The sequence below is a fragment of the Marmota marmota genome, unplaced genomic scaffold (assembly GCF_001458135.2).
Source record: "Marmota marmota marmota unplaced genomic scaffold, marMar, whole genome shotgun sequence".
NCBI classification, from domain to species: Eukaryota; Metazoa; Chordata; class Mammalia; order Rodentia; family Sciuridae; genus Marmota; species Marmota marmota.
In genome coordinates this window covers 695,132-707,640 of record NW_025999900.1, presented here as the reverse complement: position 1 = coordinate 707,640, position 12,509 = coordinate 695,132, and the positions used below count along the sequence as shown (strand labels likewise).

Below are 12,509 nucleotides of genomic sequence, written 5' to 3'. Positions count from 1 at the left end.
GGGGGGGGGGGGAACAAAGTATAACACTGATATAAAAAGCACACACAAATTGGTAACATTTTACAAAGCAAGAGCAAAACTGATTTCAATTTTAAAGAGGAATTCTGAGACCGAAATGTTCAGGCTTTTTATAAGTGGATCATTACCTTTCAAAAGGAAACACAGTATACATGGAGTGTCTACACTACTACTTAATTACAGAGCAAAGCAAATTACAGTAATATTTAAAAGCAATTCTGAAGGTTTCAGATAATACTTGCTATTAATATGTTCACTGCGTCACAATTTTCAGGACTTATTTGTTGGCTTTTGTTTGGACACCTAACAAATGCTCTATTTCTGGCATACTCAATAAATACACAGTAACAAAACTCTACCATAGTACTAATATTTTTGCATAAACGCTTTAACGCAAACTCCTAAATATGTTTAAAAAAATGGGGTAGAGGAGAGAGAACACACTGGTTCCTTCAAAATCATGTATTTCAAAAGTATATTTTCTTCTTTGTAGGAAGAGAAACCTTAGAAAAATCACATGTTCAAGAATTTTTTTTTTTTTTTTAACTTTTACACTGAGTCTGAGATCAAAATAATGTCTCAAATAATAAGTACAGAAGAGTCTTTTGGCCTCAAAAAAATAGACATAATTTTTCTTCAACTACAAGCAGTCTTTTCAGCAATTAAAACTTTTTTACCTTGATGAAAATAGATAAAACAGGCCTAAAAAAAAAAAAAAAAAGGACAATCCTAATTGGAGGTACAACTATTTAACATGACTATGAACACTACTGGAAAACAAATATTTATAGCATTGCTTTAATGTCTGGTTAGGAAACCACATTGTTTCTTCAGGTCTCAGGAAGTAAAGCAGCTTCACCCATTTTAGAATTATGGGTGTAGCAAATGAATAAATCAGGTACCAGAACATTTTAATACTTTGGAACATTTTCTACTCATTCATTCAAACTTCCTGTGTGTCAAGATCTTAATGCATGAGCAACTTATATTTCTAACATAATAAGTTGGTATTTTATTGTATCCATATTTAATAAGCTTGTGTGAGTGAAAAGTATATGGCAACATAAGAGACCAAATAGAAAAAGTGGACAAAATAAGATGCAGGTTAAGCTTCTGAAATTGGCTAGAATTTATTCACAATGCCACAAATTAATGTGTTAATTCTTTGCTACTCTGCCAAGGGTGAAACAAGAAAGGGGAAGGGAGAAAGGAATATTTATTGAGCAATGATTTAAAACTATTTTGGTACTATATTTATAGCAGGACAAAATATCTGCACATTCATCTCCAAAATTTGTATACTTATTTTAAAAAAAATCACTATATGCTTTTATATGTAACCTTTATACACATATTATTGTAGTAAATTATTTTAATTATTTTGAAAAAATGTGCTCTTCATATTAAAATATTATAAAATATGTATAAATAGATAATTCAAAGGATGAGACAAAAAATTTAGATAAAAGTTTTGATATTTCCCCACATCCCATCTTACATACTCTCCTAGGATGCATCACACTTTGAATACTACCATTATTAAGCAGTTACTGTCAAATATTAGAGCTTTAGATCATGTTAGACTTAAATAGGGATTCGCCAAATCTACCATATGGTTATAAAGTTATCTGCTTATTACCTTCCAGAATATAATAAAATGTCAACTGTTAAGATTTCTTATGCATAAGAAATGAGATATAAAGTCATCCCAAAAAACTTTTAAAAAAAATCAACCTGGCTTCAAAAGGAACTTAATAACCACCATACAAATAAGAAGTGAGTAATATTTTTACAGGCAAATTGGAAATGAAATGTTCCATTCCTGACACAAGTTTCTAGTTAATTTTTAACTACACACCAGATGATGTTGCTTTCTTTCCTCAGATCCTCAAAAGGAAAGCATAGTCTTAGCTCCAATGACTGTTCACTCATTGTAGAAGCCACCCACCAGAAAATGTTTGTCAACTCTAAGAAGACAACTATTACAAAATGAGGATTGGTTTTCATAGCTGTGATTCAAACCACTGTACAGCTAACTGTTTTGATTAATCACATTTTGTACAGCTTGCTTCTGGGAAAGTTGAGTCATACCATCTCTGGCTTGGCAATTCCATCATAAACTTGTAGTGTGCATACAACTTTTTATATGTTATCCTGAGAAACCTGAAACAGCTGCACCGCTGGCAGGAAAACACAGGACCACCAGTAAAATATCCAAAACAGTTGCATCTTTTAATTTATGACTGTGCACTGTTTCCATAAAGAGTATATAAAACAGTTCAGCTTTTATAGGTAAAATGTAATAAACAGTCATACTCATAGAGGCCATAAATGTATTTTAATAGTTTATCTAAAATGATTAGTGTTTAAAAATAGTATTTCTTGAATAGTCATAATATAGAGCAATGAGCAAATATTTTAAAATTTGAGTTATTAAAGCTAAGTTGTATGATTCTAACTGCCAAAATCAAGTCAATTAAAATTTCTTTGCATAGCTCTGAAGAAAATACACTCCCCCTCTAGCAATCACTCACATTAAACTTGTCTGTGAGTATGAGTCTTTAAGAGTCCTGCCTATTTATATTGTTGTTTCAGATTTCTAGGGCTGCACAAAACTGTTACTGCTAAGTACTTCTAAATATTTTCACCATGGTAACCTACATTAAATTCTAATTAAAAAATAAAACAATTCATTCTTATTCAGTTGTGGGCTTTTATTTTCTAGGTACCTTATTTTATGTTCTTAAGCCCTTTAATTATTGTGGTATGCCCAAGTATTTTTAAAGATTTGTTACACTGAAACCACACAATGAGAATATAGTATTTTTCTGACTTTTTTTTTTTTAACCCTAATCCTCACCTCTGTTGTTTTAATTCTTCCATGACCATTAAAAATAAATCACTGAATAGGATTCCTGGGGTTTCTGGCAGAGGTGAGTATCATTTCATGTAAACCATTATATAAGAGAATGAGGAAGAAGTCTTAGTCAAATTTATTTCCAAAATTTAAGCTCAGTTGGGTTTTGGAGGCTGGTGGTAATTGGTCTACGTAGCCAATCCCAGAACACTATTTCTGTTTTTTCATGGGTTTATTTTAAATATGTGTAAAGCTTATAAGCAAAAAACAGGAAAGAAAAAGTGGTTTGCTTAATTTTGATACCTGTACCTTATTTTACTGAAAGCAGACTAAACTCAGGTTTTTAAAAATTCATATCTTTATTTCTTAATAAGTTTTTCTTTTTTTAAAAAAGGGATGTTTTCAAAAGCATGCATGTCTAATGTAATTCTTGGACAAAGGGCATCTTATGTTATAATTATGCTCTAAAAGTTAATCCTTCCTTTGCTATTATTATCCATCGAAATTTGTTCAAATAGATTTTGGAGAAGCAGGGAAGAAAAAGGAGCAATGGGTCCTGAAAGTTAAGTAAGAAAGAACTAAGCATTAGAATAATACACTTGAAGGTTTATTCCTAAACTTTGATTGTCTACACTGCCTTTGTTGTTGTTGTTGTAATATATAGCAGCTTTTACTCCCAAAGAAGGTGGTATAATTTACACTTGGCTTCAGACAGACTTCATTTTCTCAGTCCCTTAACATAAGAAAGTGTCTCTGAGATTACTCTTTTATCCTTTCTTTTAAAGCCCTATACTGACCATCTGGCCCAAGTCTTGTCTCAGCTCATTTTAGTGCTATTCAACAATGCTTTGAGTTCTTAGCTAGGGCAGAGGGCAGGGGTTGTCATTCAATAATACCAAGAGGCAGCATTCTTCCCCTCCAGCCATAATCTGTTCACGATAATCCTTGAAACATACTAGCTCTAGAGAATCTAGAATTCTCTAAGCAAGTTGAAATCAAAACTTGAAGTTCACATTAGTTCTCTCAACTTCAAATTATCAGGCCATATAAAGACTTCAAAACTTAGATTGGTTCAAACTAAGAAATGCAGTGAACTCTAGAGACTAAGACTCTTTACAAGATGACTCATGTTCTCCTACCTTCCCTCCTTTCTATCATGTGTTAAACACCAATTCCAAACATATCTGTGTCCCAACCCACAAAATTCAAAGATAGCTGTCCATTAAGAGAGATCACCTAGCTGCTGTCAGCTGTCAAGACCAAGAACTCTTGTAAGAAGTTCAGCCAAATTTATAAAATATTTACATTAACAACTTGAAGTATACTTCAGTGAAATTTAAAAACTACAGTGCCTATAAACCTAGTAACTTGGGAGGCTGAGGCCCTAAGCAACGTTGCAAGTCCCTGTTCAAAATAAAATATAAAAAGGGCTGGTGATGTGGCTCAGTGGTTAAATGTCCCTGCATTCAAGGCAGGGGAGATTGGGGAGGGGCCAACAAAACAATAGGGTACTCATTAATATAATTATCACTAAAAATCAGAAACATTTCTAAAAACTAAAGTTAGTGCTTACATGTCCTAACTGAAACACAATATCAGAATAATAGATAAAACTGTCTACAGAGGGAGATGGATAATCATATATTCTAAGATAAATGGGGAAAGGCATTATAATTCAGACATATTTCCCATAATTCTGAGGGTGGTCTGGTTAAAGCACATGGTTTCATGAACTCCACTTTTAAAATGTAACAAATTTTCACAGATAGACATCATGTTATTCTTTGTTTTTTTAATCAGGTGATTTCAAATTTATACTAAAGGATGTCAGTACAAACAATCATGCCAGAGATTTAGACCATGCAAACACCAATGCTCAGATTTAGAAATTTAAAAAGTCATATGGTATTCTGAAGAAATGTATAACTGAAGAAAACTGCAATTTATTGCTATCAAATTTATGCACACTAGGTGTTTTAGGAGCTACCACTGAAGTTAAGGTTAATTACATAATACAGGATACTTCCTTGATTTAAGTGTGAACTACAGTACATATAGAGGATATAGGTACTTGAATGTAACGTACACTATGAACCCTATTGTTGGTAGAGTTGAATATCTCAAGTGATAGATGTCTAAGGATAGATTCTGACTATATAATACAAACAAACACAGGAATCAGGTGTTATGAAATAAACTTAACAGCAGCTAATGGACCATATGATTTTTGACAGATCTTATATATACTTTTCAAAATAAAAAAATGTTTATCTCAACAACAGAGTATTTATTATATGTTTGGCTAATTTCAGTACAGTACTTATTCATAGGGGCTGTGTTCCAAGAACCCCAATGGATGCCTGCAACTGCAGATAATACTGAATCTTATATATACTATATTTCTTCCTATACATGCATACCTATGATATAAAGTTAAATTTATAAATTGAACAAAGTAAGAGATTAACAGTGCCTAGTAATAGATGAATTACAGCAGTATTCAAAAGTTATGAAAATATGGTCTCTCTTGCTCTCAAAATACAATTTTTGTGTTTGAGAGCACAGGAATTCTTCTGAGTACCATGCCTGATTTGCAGTTTTGTTACCAGAATTAATCTGTACTTCCATGTCTCATGCCGTGGTGACTTCTTTGCACTTTATGAATAGAGTTTCTATTGGGCATTTTCCTTCAGAAGAACCCTGTTTCATCACAATTGTAGATTTGCTGTTCAACTTTTCCAACTCTGTCAGAAATTTGGTAGTAGCTTTTTTAAATCATTAAATAGAGCCTTTCCCATAATTTTACATTTTTTAAATTCAAATGTTTTCCTGAATCTGTGTAGCCATCTCACGTTTGCAGTAAATGACTTGAAACTTGTTTCAGAGGACCCCTTGCTGAAGTCTCCACATAAACTCAATGCTTTTCTGCTGCAAAACATTGATATTACTCAAATCCCTTTTTCTATTTATATTTTCCACCTGTAAATCTAATGCCTTTTGAGGTATAACAACAAAACTAGCACAAATTTCTTTTATCTTTTTTACAAGTTCATGGATACAAAGATTCATTCTTACTGTAGACCTCAGCAACCTCGGCCTACAATTGTTTTTCTTAAGTCAAGAACTATCTCCTTTTCCCTTAAAGAAGCACATTTCTCTTTAGCATATCCAAATAGCCAGCATCACTACTTTTGTATTTGGGGGCCATTATTAAGTAAAATAGGGTTAAACACAGGCACTGCAATATCATATCAGTTAATCTGATATCTGAGGTGAGTACTAAGTGACTAGTGGGTAGGTAGCATGTACAGTGTGGATACACTGAACATAGGAATGATTCACAATGGGTGAGAGATAGTGGGAGGGATTCTATCATGCTACTCAAAACAGCATGCAATTGAAAGCTAAAGACTGTTTATTTCTAGAATTTAACACTAAATATTTTTAGACTTTAGCTGATAACAACTGAAATTGTGAAAGCAAAACCATGGGTAAGGGGGGACTACTATACTATTCTTATATGCTCAGATGAAATTACATAGATAATGGTATAAATAATGTTTTTAATACTAATTTTAAAACATTGTGACATTCATTTTTATAAATGTATTCAGGATAATAACAGAATGCAAAGTTTCACAAGAAACTAAAATAGGAAATAATATAAAAGCCTAGATTTTGTGTATTCCAATGAGAAATAAGTGCCACTTCCATGGAAATACAACAGATATCATACAAATTAAATTTCCTATTGTAACATTCTTACTAGTGCCTGATTCTGGTTTGTTCAATGCAATTTTGCTAACATGTAATTCCATGTTAGTAACATGTATGTGCTAGAGTTTTCATCATAGTCTTATAAAGGCAGGATAAGTAATTTATCCAGGGGAGACAAAATGCCAAAATTCAGATGTGTAGCTCATTCATTCTTAAAATAAAAACAAACAACTAAGTGCCTATTACATGCCAGGCATTGAAGCAACCCTGATAATAAAATAGAGCAACGATTCCATATTCTCATAAATCTTATAATCCAACAGAAAAAAATGTTAAATAATGAATATTATGAGTGAAAAAGTCACAGATATATGAATGTGGATAAACAGGGAAGCCAACATAATATGATCAGAAAAGGTCTACTTAAGGAAATGACAGTTAAGCTTAGACCCAAAGGATGAAAAACAATTAGTTACAAAGGGAAGGAGAGGCTTAGAAGTAATTCAGGCAGAGGTAAGACTATATATGAAGTGGCAAGGAGCCACAGTATGTATTGAATATGGGGGTGGAGTGGGGATCCAGCCCCAAAGGAGGTTAGAGATGCAGGCAGAAGATATACCAAAGTCATACCAAAGTCAGCTCCACAGGCCACGTTAAGAACTGTAAATTCTATTCAAAGGCCAATGAGAAGCCAAGTCATTATAAACACAGTAATTTGAATTATCCTTACTGCACAATGAATTAGAGAAAAACAGATGGAAAAGAGAAAATGGATTAGAGAAATTATAGAAAGACTCCTTAGGAGAATGTCTCTCTAGTCCAGGATTGAGCCAATGGTGGCTTAGATTTGGGTGGTGGGAGTGGAAATAAAGAAAAGTACTGGTACAAGCAATATTTAGAGGTCAATGGAGTGTGTGGATATGGGAGGGAAAAAAATAAGCAAATAGTATAAAGGTCAACCTCCAGGTATCTAGTTACATAGAAGAGGGAAGATGCTCTTACAAAGAAAACAAAAAATAGCAGTATTCTAGAAAACAAAATAAAAAACAACCCTGAGAATAATCACTAAAAAAGGTAGGAAGAACAGTTTTATTTTGCTTACATTATCCCCTTCCCAAGGCAAGTACTGTTCAACCGGGAGAGGGATCTCCTTAGCTTGTGATGTCCCTTTGCATGAAAATGGAGAACAGCTTCCCCAGCCATTGATGGTACTGCCTGAATGAGCTGCATCAGTTATACCACAGCAAGATCAAAGAAACTGGTATGGCCAGAAGCAAAGAAAAAAGATGGAGGCTATAAATATCAGCTATGCACAGGAACTACCATAGTCCTCAGTGGCCTGTCTTGCATAGTGTTGGGAAAAGTATAAACGGCAGCCATACCCCAGAGAAAAAACCCCAACATGGCACCTAAGCACCTCTTCTTCCTACCTTCCTCTTTTCTGCAGTGGCGCGAAAAGTTCCTGCCCGTGTGAACTCTCCCGCCGGCGCCAATTTCAAATCTCGCTGGCGGGGAACCTTAGCCCCAATGAGAACTAATTCCTGGGCTCCGGAGCTGACATCTGAAAGAACTTGCCAATAAACGGGTTGCCTGCCATTTATCTAAGCCCTACCATCTCCCCCTTAGTTCTATATAAGCACACAGCTTTTTGCAATAAAATTGGAATTCTCCCGGCGAAGTGTCTTTGCGTGGGGAATTCTTTCACATAGAATTCCAGTAACTGTCTCTGACAAGGACTTTGACAGCCCTTTTGGCTACTGTGCACCTCCCTCCCCACCCTGTATGACCACTAAGGACCCCACAGTTTTTGCCATGGTGGACTCCGGGGCTTGCTACACAGAGAAACCTAGCAAGTTCTCACTACAAAGGAAACCAACAATAAGTATAGCTGCAGTGACTCCCTTTGGCTTCTGTGGTTTTTTGCTCCAGATTCCTGAACTATCACCTCTCTGACCTTCTTCCACATAGCCACATTAGCCCAGGGATGCAGTACAAACACTGTTTGTAAATGCTTGCAAAAGCAATGATACCCACCTGCCACATGTATACCAGTCACAAGCCATCCGTGGGCTGTGTGTGGATTGTGTTGCACATAGTTGCCTCTCGAGGGCACAGGCCTGGCACTTCGAACTCCCTGTCAAGGGATTGATCACATGATGCAGGTGTGCCTCCCCCTCTAGCTCTACTTAAGATATCACACAGCATCTAAGATGGGTGTGACTTGCCAAAATGTTAATCAGTCTGCTGACCAGGAGACAACACAAAGCAAAGGAATTCTGGGCTCACATTCTCTTTTCCAGTGTTCTTTCCAGTGTGAAAGCTGACCCTTAAGGTCGCAGAGCCATCCCGCCCTCAATCTGAAAAACATGCCTGTGTTGTGTGATTTTTTCACCATTTTCTTAGTTTAATGTTGCAGGTAGCTCTTTTAAACCTAGTTTGTCTCGTCTGTGCAGGTCGTGGGTGAGACATACCCACAGCTAGCTCCTGAAGGTAGTTCACACTCCTGTCACTGGCCCTGACCATTGTGTTTTTGCCTGTGGCTTGCCACCTGAATGTCTAAAAGATCTACTGGGTACCAGCAAGAGAGCTAAAATTCACAGTAAAAAAATTTCAGAAAAAGAAAAGAGAGAGAGAAAAAAGAGTCCAGAAAAAACATTTCAAAGAAATAATAGCTGTAAACTTTCTAACTCTGGGGAGAAAGATGAGGACTCAGGTATATGAAGCTCAAAAATCTAGCGTCAGATTCAACCCAAGACATATTATATTCCAACTGTCAAAAAGCAAAGACAAGGGCTGGGGATATAGCTCAGTTGGTAGAGTGCTTGCCTCAAATGCACAAGGCCTTGGGTTCAAACCCCAGCACCACACACACACACGCACACACCACCACCACCACCACTACAACAACAACACATACACACACACACACACACACACAAAAGCAAAGACAAAGGGAGCATTTTGAAAGCAGAAAGAGAAAAGCAGATCTCTGTAAGATAATTAGCAAATTTCTCAGACTCCTTGCAAATAATAAGAGAATATGATAATATATAGAAAGAGCTAAAAGGGGGGAAAAAAGTAAACCAGGAATATTTTACAAAGCAAAGGTGTCCTTCAGAAATGAGGAAAAGATAAAGATTTTCTTATATAAACAAAAGCTGATGGCATTCATTACCACTAGACCTACCTTATAAAAAATGCTAAAGGGTGGCTGAAATTAAAGGTCATTAATTGGTAACATGAAAACATATGAAAGTATAATACTCATTGGCAAAGTTAAATATATAGCCAAATTCAAAGTAGTCAGTGGTGGTGTGTAAATTGCCTACAATTTTACTATAAAGGTTAAAATACATAAACATTTTTTAAAGGTATTAAACACATATGTGTTTTTTTAATACCTTTATTTTGTTCTTATTTATTTTTATGTGGGGCTGAGGATCAAACCCAGTGCCTCACATGTGCGAGGCAAGTACTCTACCTCTGAGCCACAACCCCAGCCCCATAAGCATTTTAAAAAGAAGAGGGACTACAATAATGTATTAATGGATCCACAATGTAAAAGGATATACACTGTGTCATGAAAACATAAAACATAAGGGTAAGTGCAATTGATAAAGAAAAAAAGTTGTTATCAATTGCAAATACACTGGTATAAATATGTTTTACATCAGCCTTTCATGATAACAAATAAGAAAAAAATCATAGTAGATACATGACAGATGAAAAAGGAATGGAACCATACCACTATACATATATATAAAATCAAATCACAGAAGATAGCAAGAGAGTAAGAATGGAACAAAAAGCCTACAAAACAATCAGAAAATAATTAGCAAAATGGCAATGGTTAATTCTTACTTATTAGTCATTATTTTAAATGTAATTAGTTTTTTTACACTTTCAGATTAAATGGCCCAGCATTATAATAGAATATTGTACCACAAATCACTAGTCCAGGAAAAGGTCAAAATTCAAAATTTAAGGTAGTTTCTACTGAATGTGTATCACTTTCTCATCATCCTAAAGTAAAACAGTCATTATGTTGAATGACTGTTAATCTGGGGAAGGTCTATCTACACTGTTAAAATGTACCCAGTACACAAAAATGATCTACTGATTCAATGCAATTCCTATCAAAACTCTACTGACATTTGTCATAGCAACAGAAAAGAAAAATGCTAAAATCCATAGGGAACCACAAATAAATACTCAAATCAATCTTGGGGCAAAACAAAACAAAACTGGAAGTGAACATCATGCAATCTCGATATGTTACTATAAAGCTATAATAATCAAAACAGCATAATACAGACCAAAAATATGACATAGAGACCAATAGAATAAAATAGAAAGCCCATAAATAAACCCAAGCATATATAGTTAACTGATTTTCAATAAAAGTGGCAAGAAAATACAATGGGGGAAAAGTTTTTTAAACAAATTGTTGCTGAGGGCCATTGCTAAGTAAGAATGACGCATGGCATGACCCAGGTCATTTGCAGTGTCATTGCATGTAAGGTGACCTTGCTCAAGGACCAGGGTGGATCTGGGTTTAGGGCGGATTGGGGTTTAGGGCGGTTCCAGGTTTAAGGTGTACCCCGCTGGGAATAGGGCGTATCCTGCTGCCTCAGGCTCGCCCGCTCCTAGAGTTCCCGTTGAGTTCTCATGGGATTCAGAGGGTATTTGGGATCCAGAACGTGAATTCCCCCAGAACGTGTGTAGAGTGCCGGTGTGAGTTCGGGAATAAAGAACTGCTGTTTGAATCTACAAGGCTGTGAGTGGCTCGTGATTTTGTGCCCAGCCAGACTGCGGCAAATTATGATGAGAGAATTAGCCACATGGAATGGAATGCAATTAGACCATTATTTTACATACATACAAAAATAAACTCAAAATGTTTGTTGAAGACTTAAATATGAGACCTAAAATTGTAAAACTAGTAAAAGAAAACATAGGAAGAAGGCTTACTGTGTCATGAAAACCATAAAATATAAGGGTAAGTGCAATTGATAAAGAAAAAAAGTTGTTGTCAATTGCAAATACACTGTTCTGAGCAATAACATTTAGATATAACCCCAAAAGTACTGATAACAAAAGCAAAAACAGACAAATAGGACTACCTCAAAAGAAAAAAAAATTTCCATATAGCAAATAAAGTAAACAACAGAGTGAGGACACAACTATGGGATGAGAGAAAATATCTGCAAACTATAAATCTGATAAGGAGTCAATATCCAAATCATATAAGGAACTCAAATAACTCAATAGTAAGAAAAATCTCTAATTGAGAAATAGGCAAAATACCTGAATAGATAGTTCTCAAAAGAAGACATACAACTGGCTTACAGGTATATTAAAAACTCTTAACTTCACTAATTACCAGGAAGATACAAATTAAAATCACAATGAGATATTGACTCATATCTATTAAAATGGCTACTATCAAAAACACAAAAGTCACTAGCAATGTAGAGAACTAGCACAAAAGTTGCTAGCAATGTAGAAAACAAGGAATGCTGACACACTGTTAGTAGAAATAAAAATTATTGCAGCCATTATGAAAGAGAGGATGGAGATTTCTCAAAAAGTTAAAAATATAACTACCGAGAAAAGGCCCAGTGGCCCACGGCTGAACAGAGCTTCCAATCACTCCTGCAAGGTAGGCGGGCCTGCGACCCACCAGCAGAAGAGGAGCAGCTGCCTGCTGAGAGGCAGAGCCGCCCCCTCCCCCTGCGCTGGCAAGGTAGAGGGAACTGTGACCATCCACAGAGCAGGCCCAGCGGCCTGCTGAGGGGCAGAGCCGCCCCCCACCCCCAGCGCCTAGCAGGTAGGCGGAACGGTGACCACCGGCAGAAAAGGCCCAGTGGCCCACAGCTGAACAGAGCTTCCAATCACTCCTGCAAGGTAGGCGGGC

The 12,509-nt window shown here is 35.8% G+C and overlaps 1 protein-coding gene across 1 annotated transcript in view; it reads right to left on the bottom strand.

Moving 5' to 3' along the window:
- Positions 1 to 12,509, bottom strand: part of Mnat1 (MNAT1 component of CDK activating kinase) — a 226,978-nt gene that overhangs the window by 540 nt on the left and 213,929 nt on the right. The gene's annotated exons all lie outside the window — the stretch shown is intronic.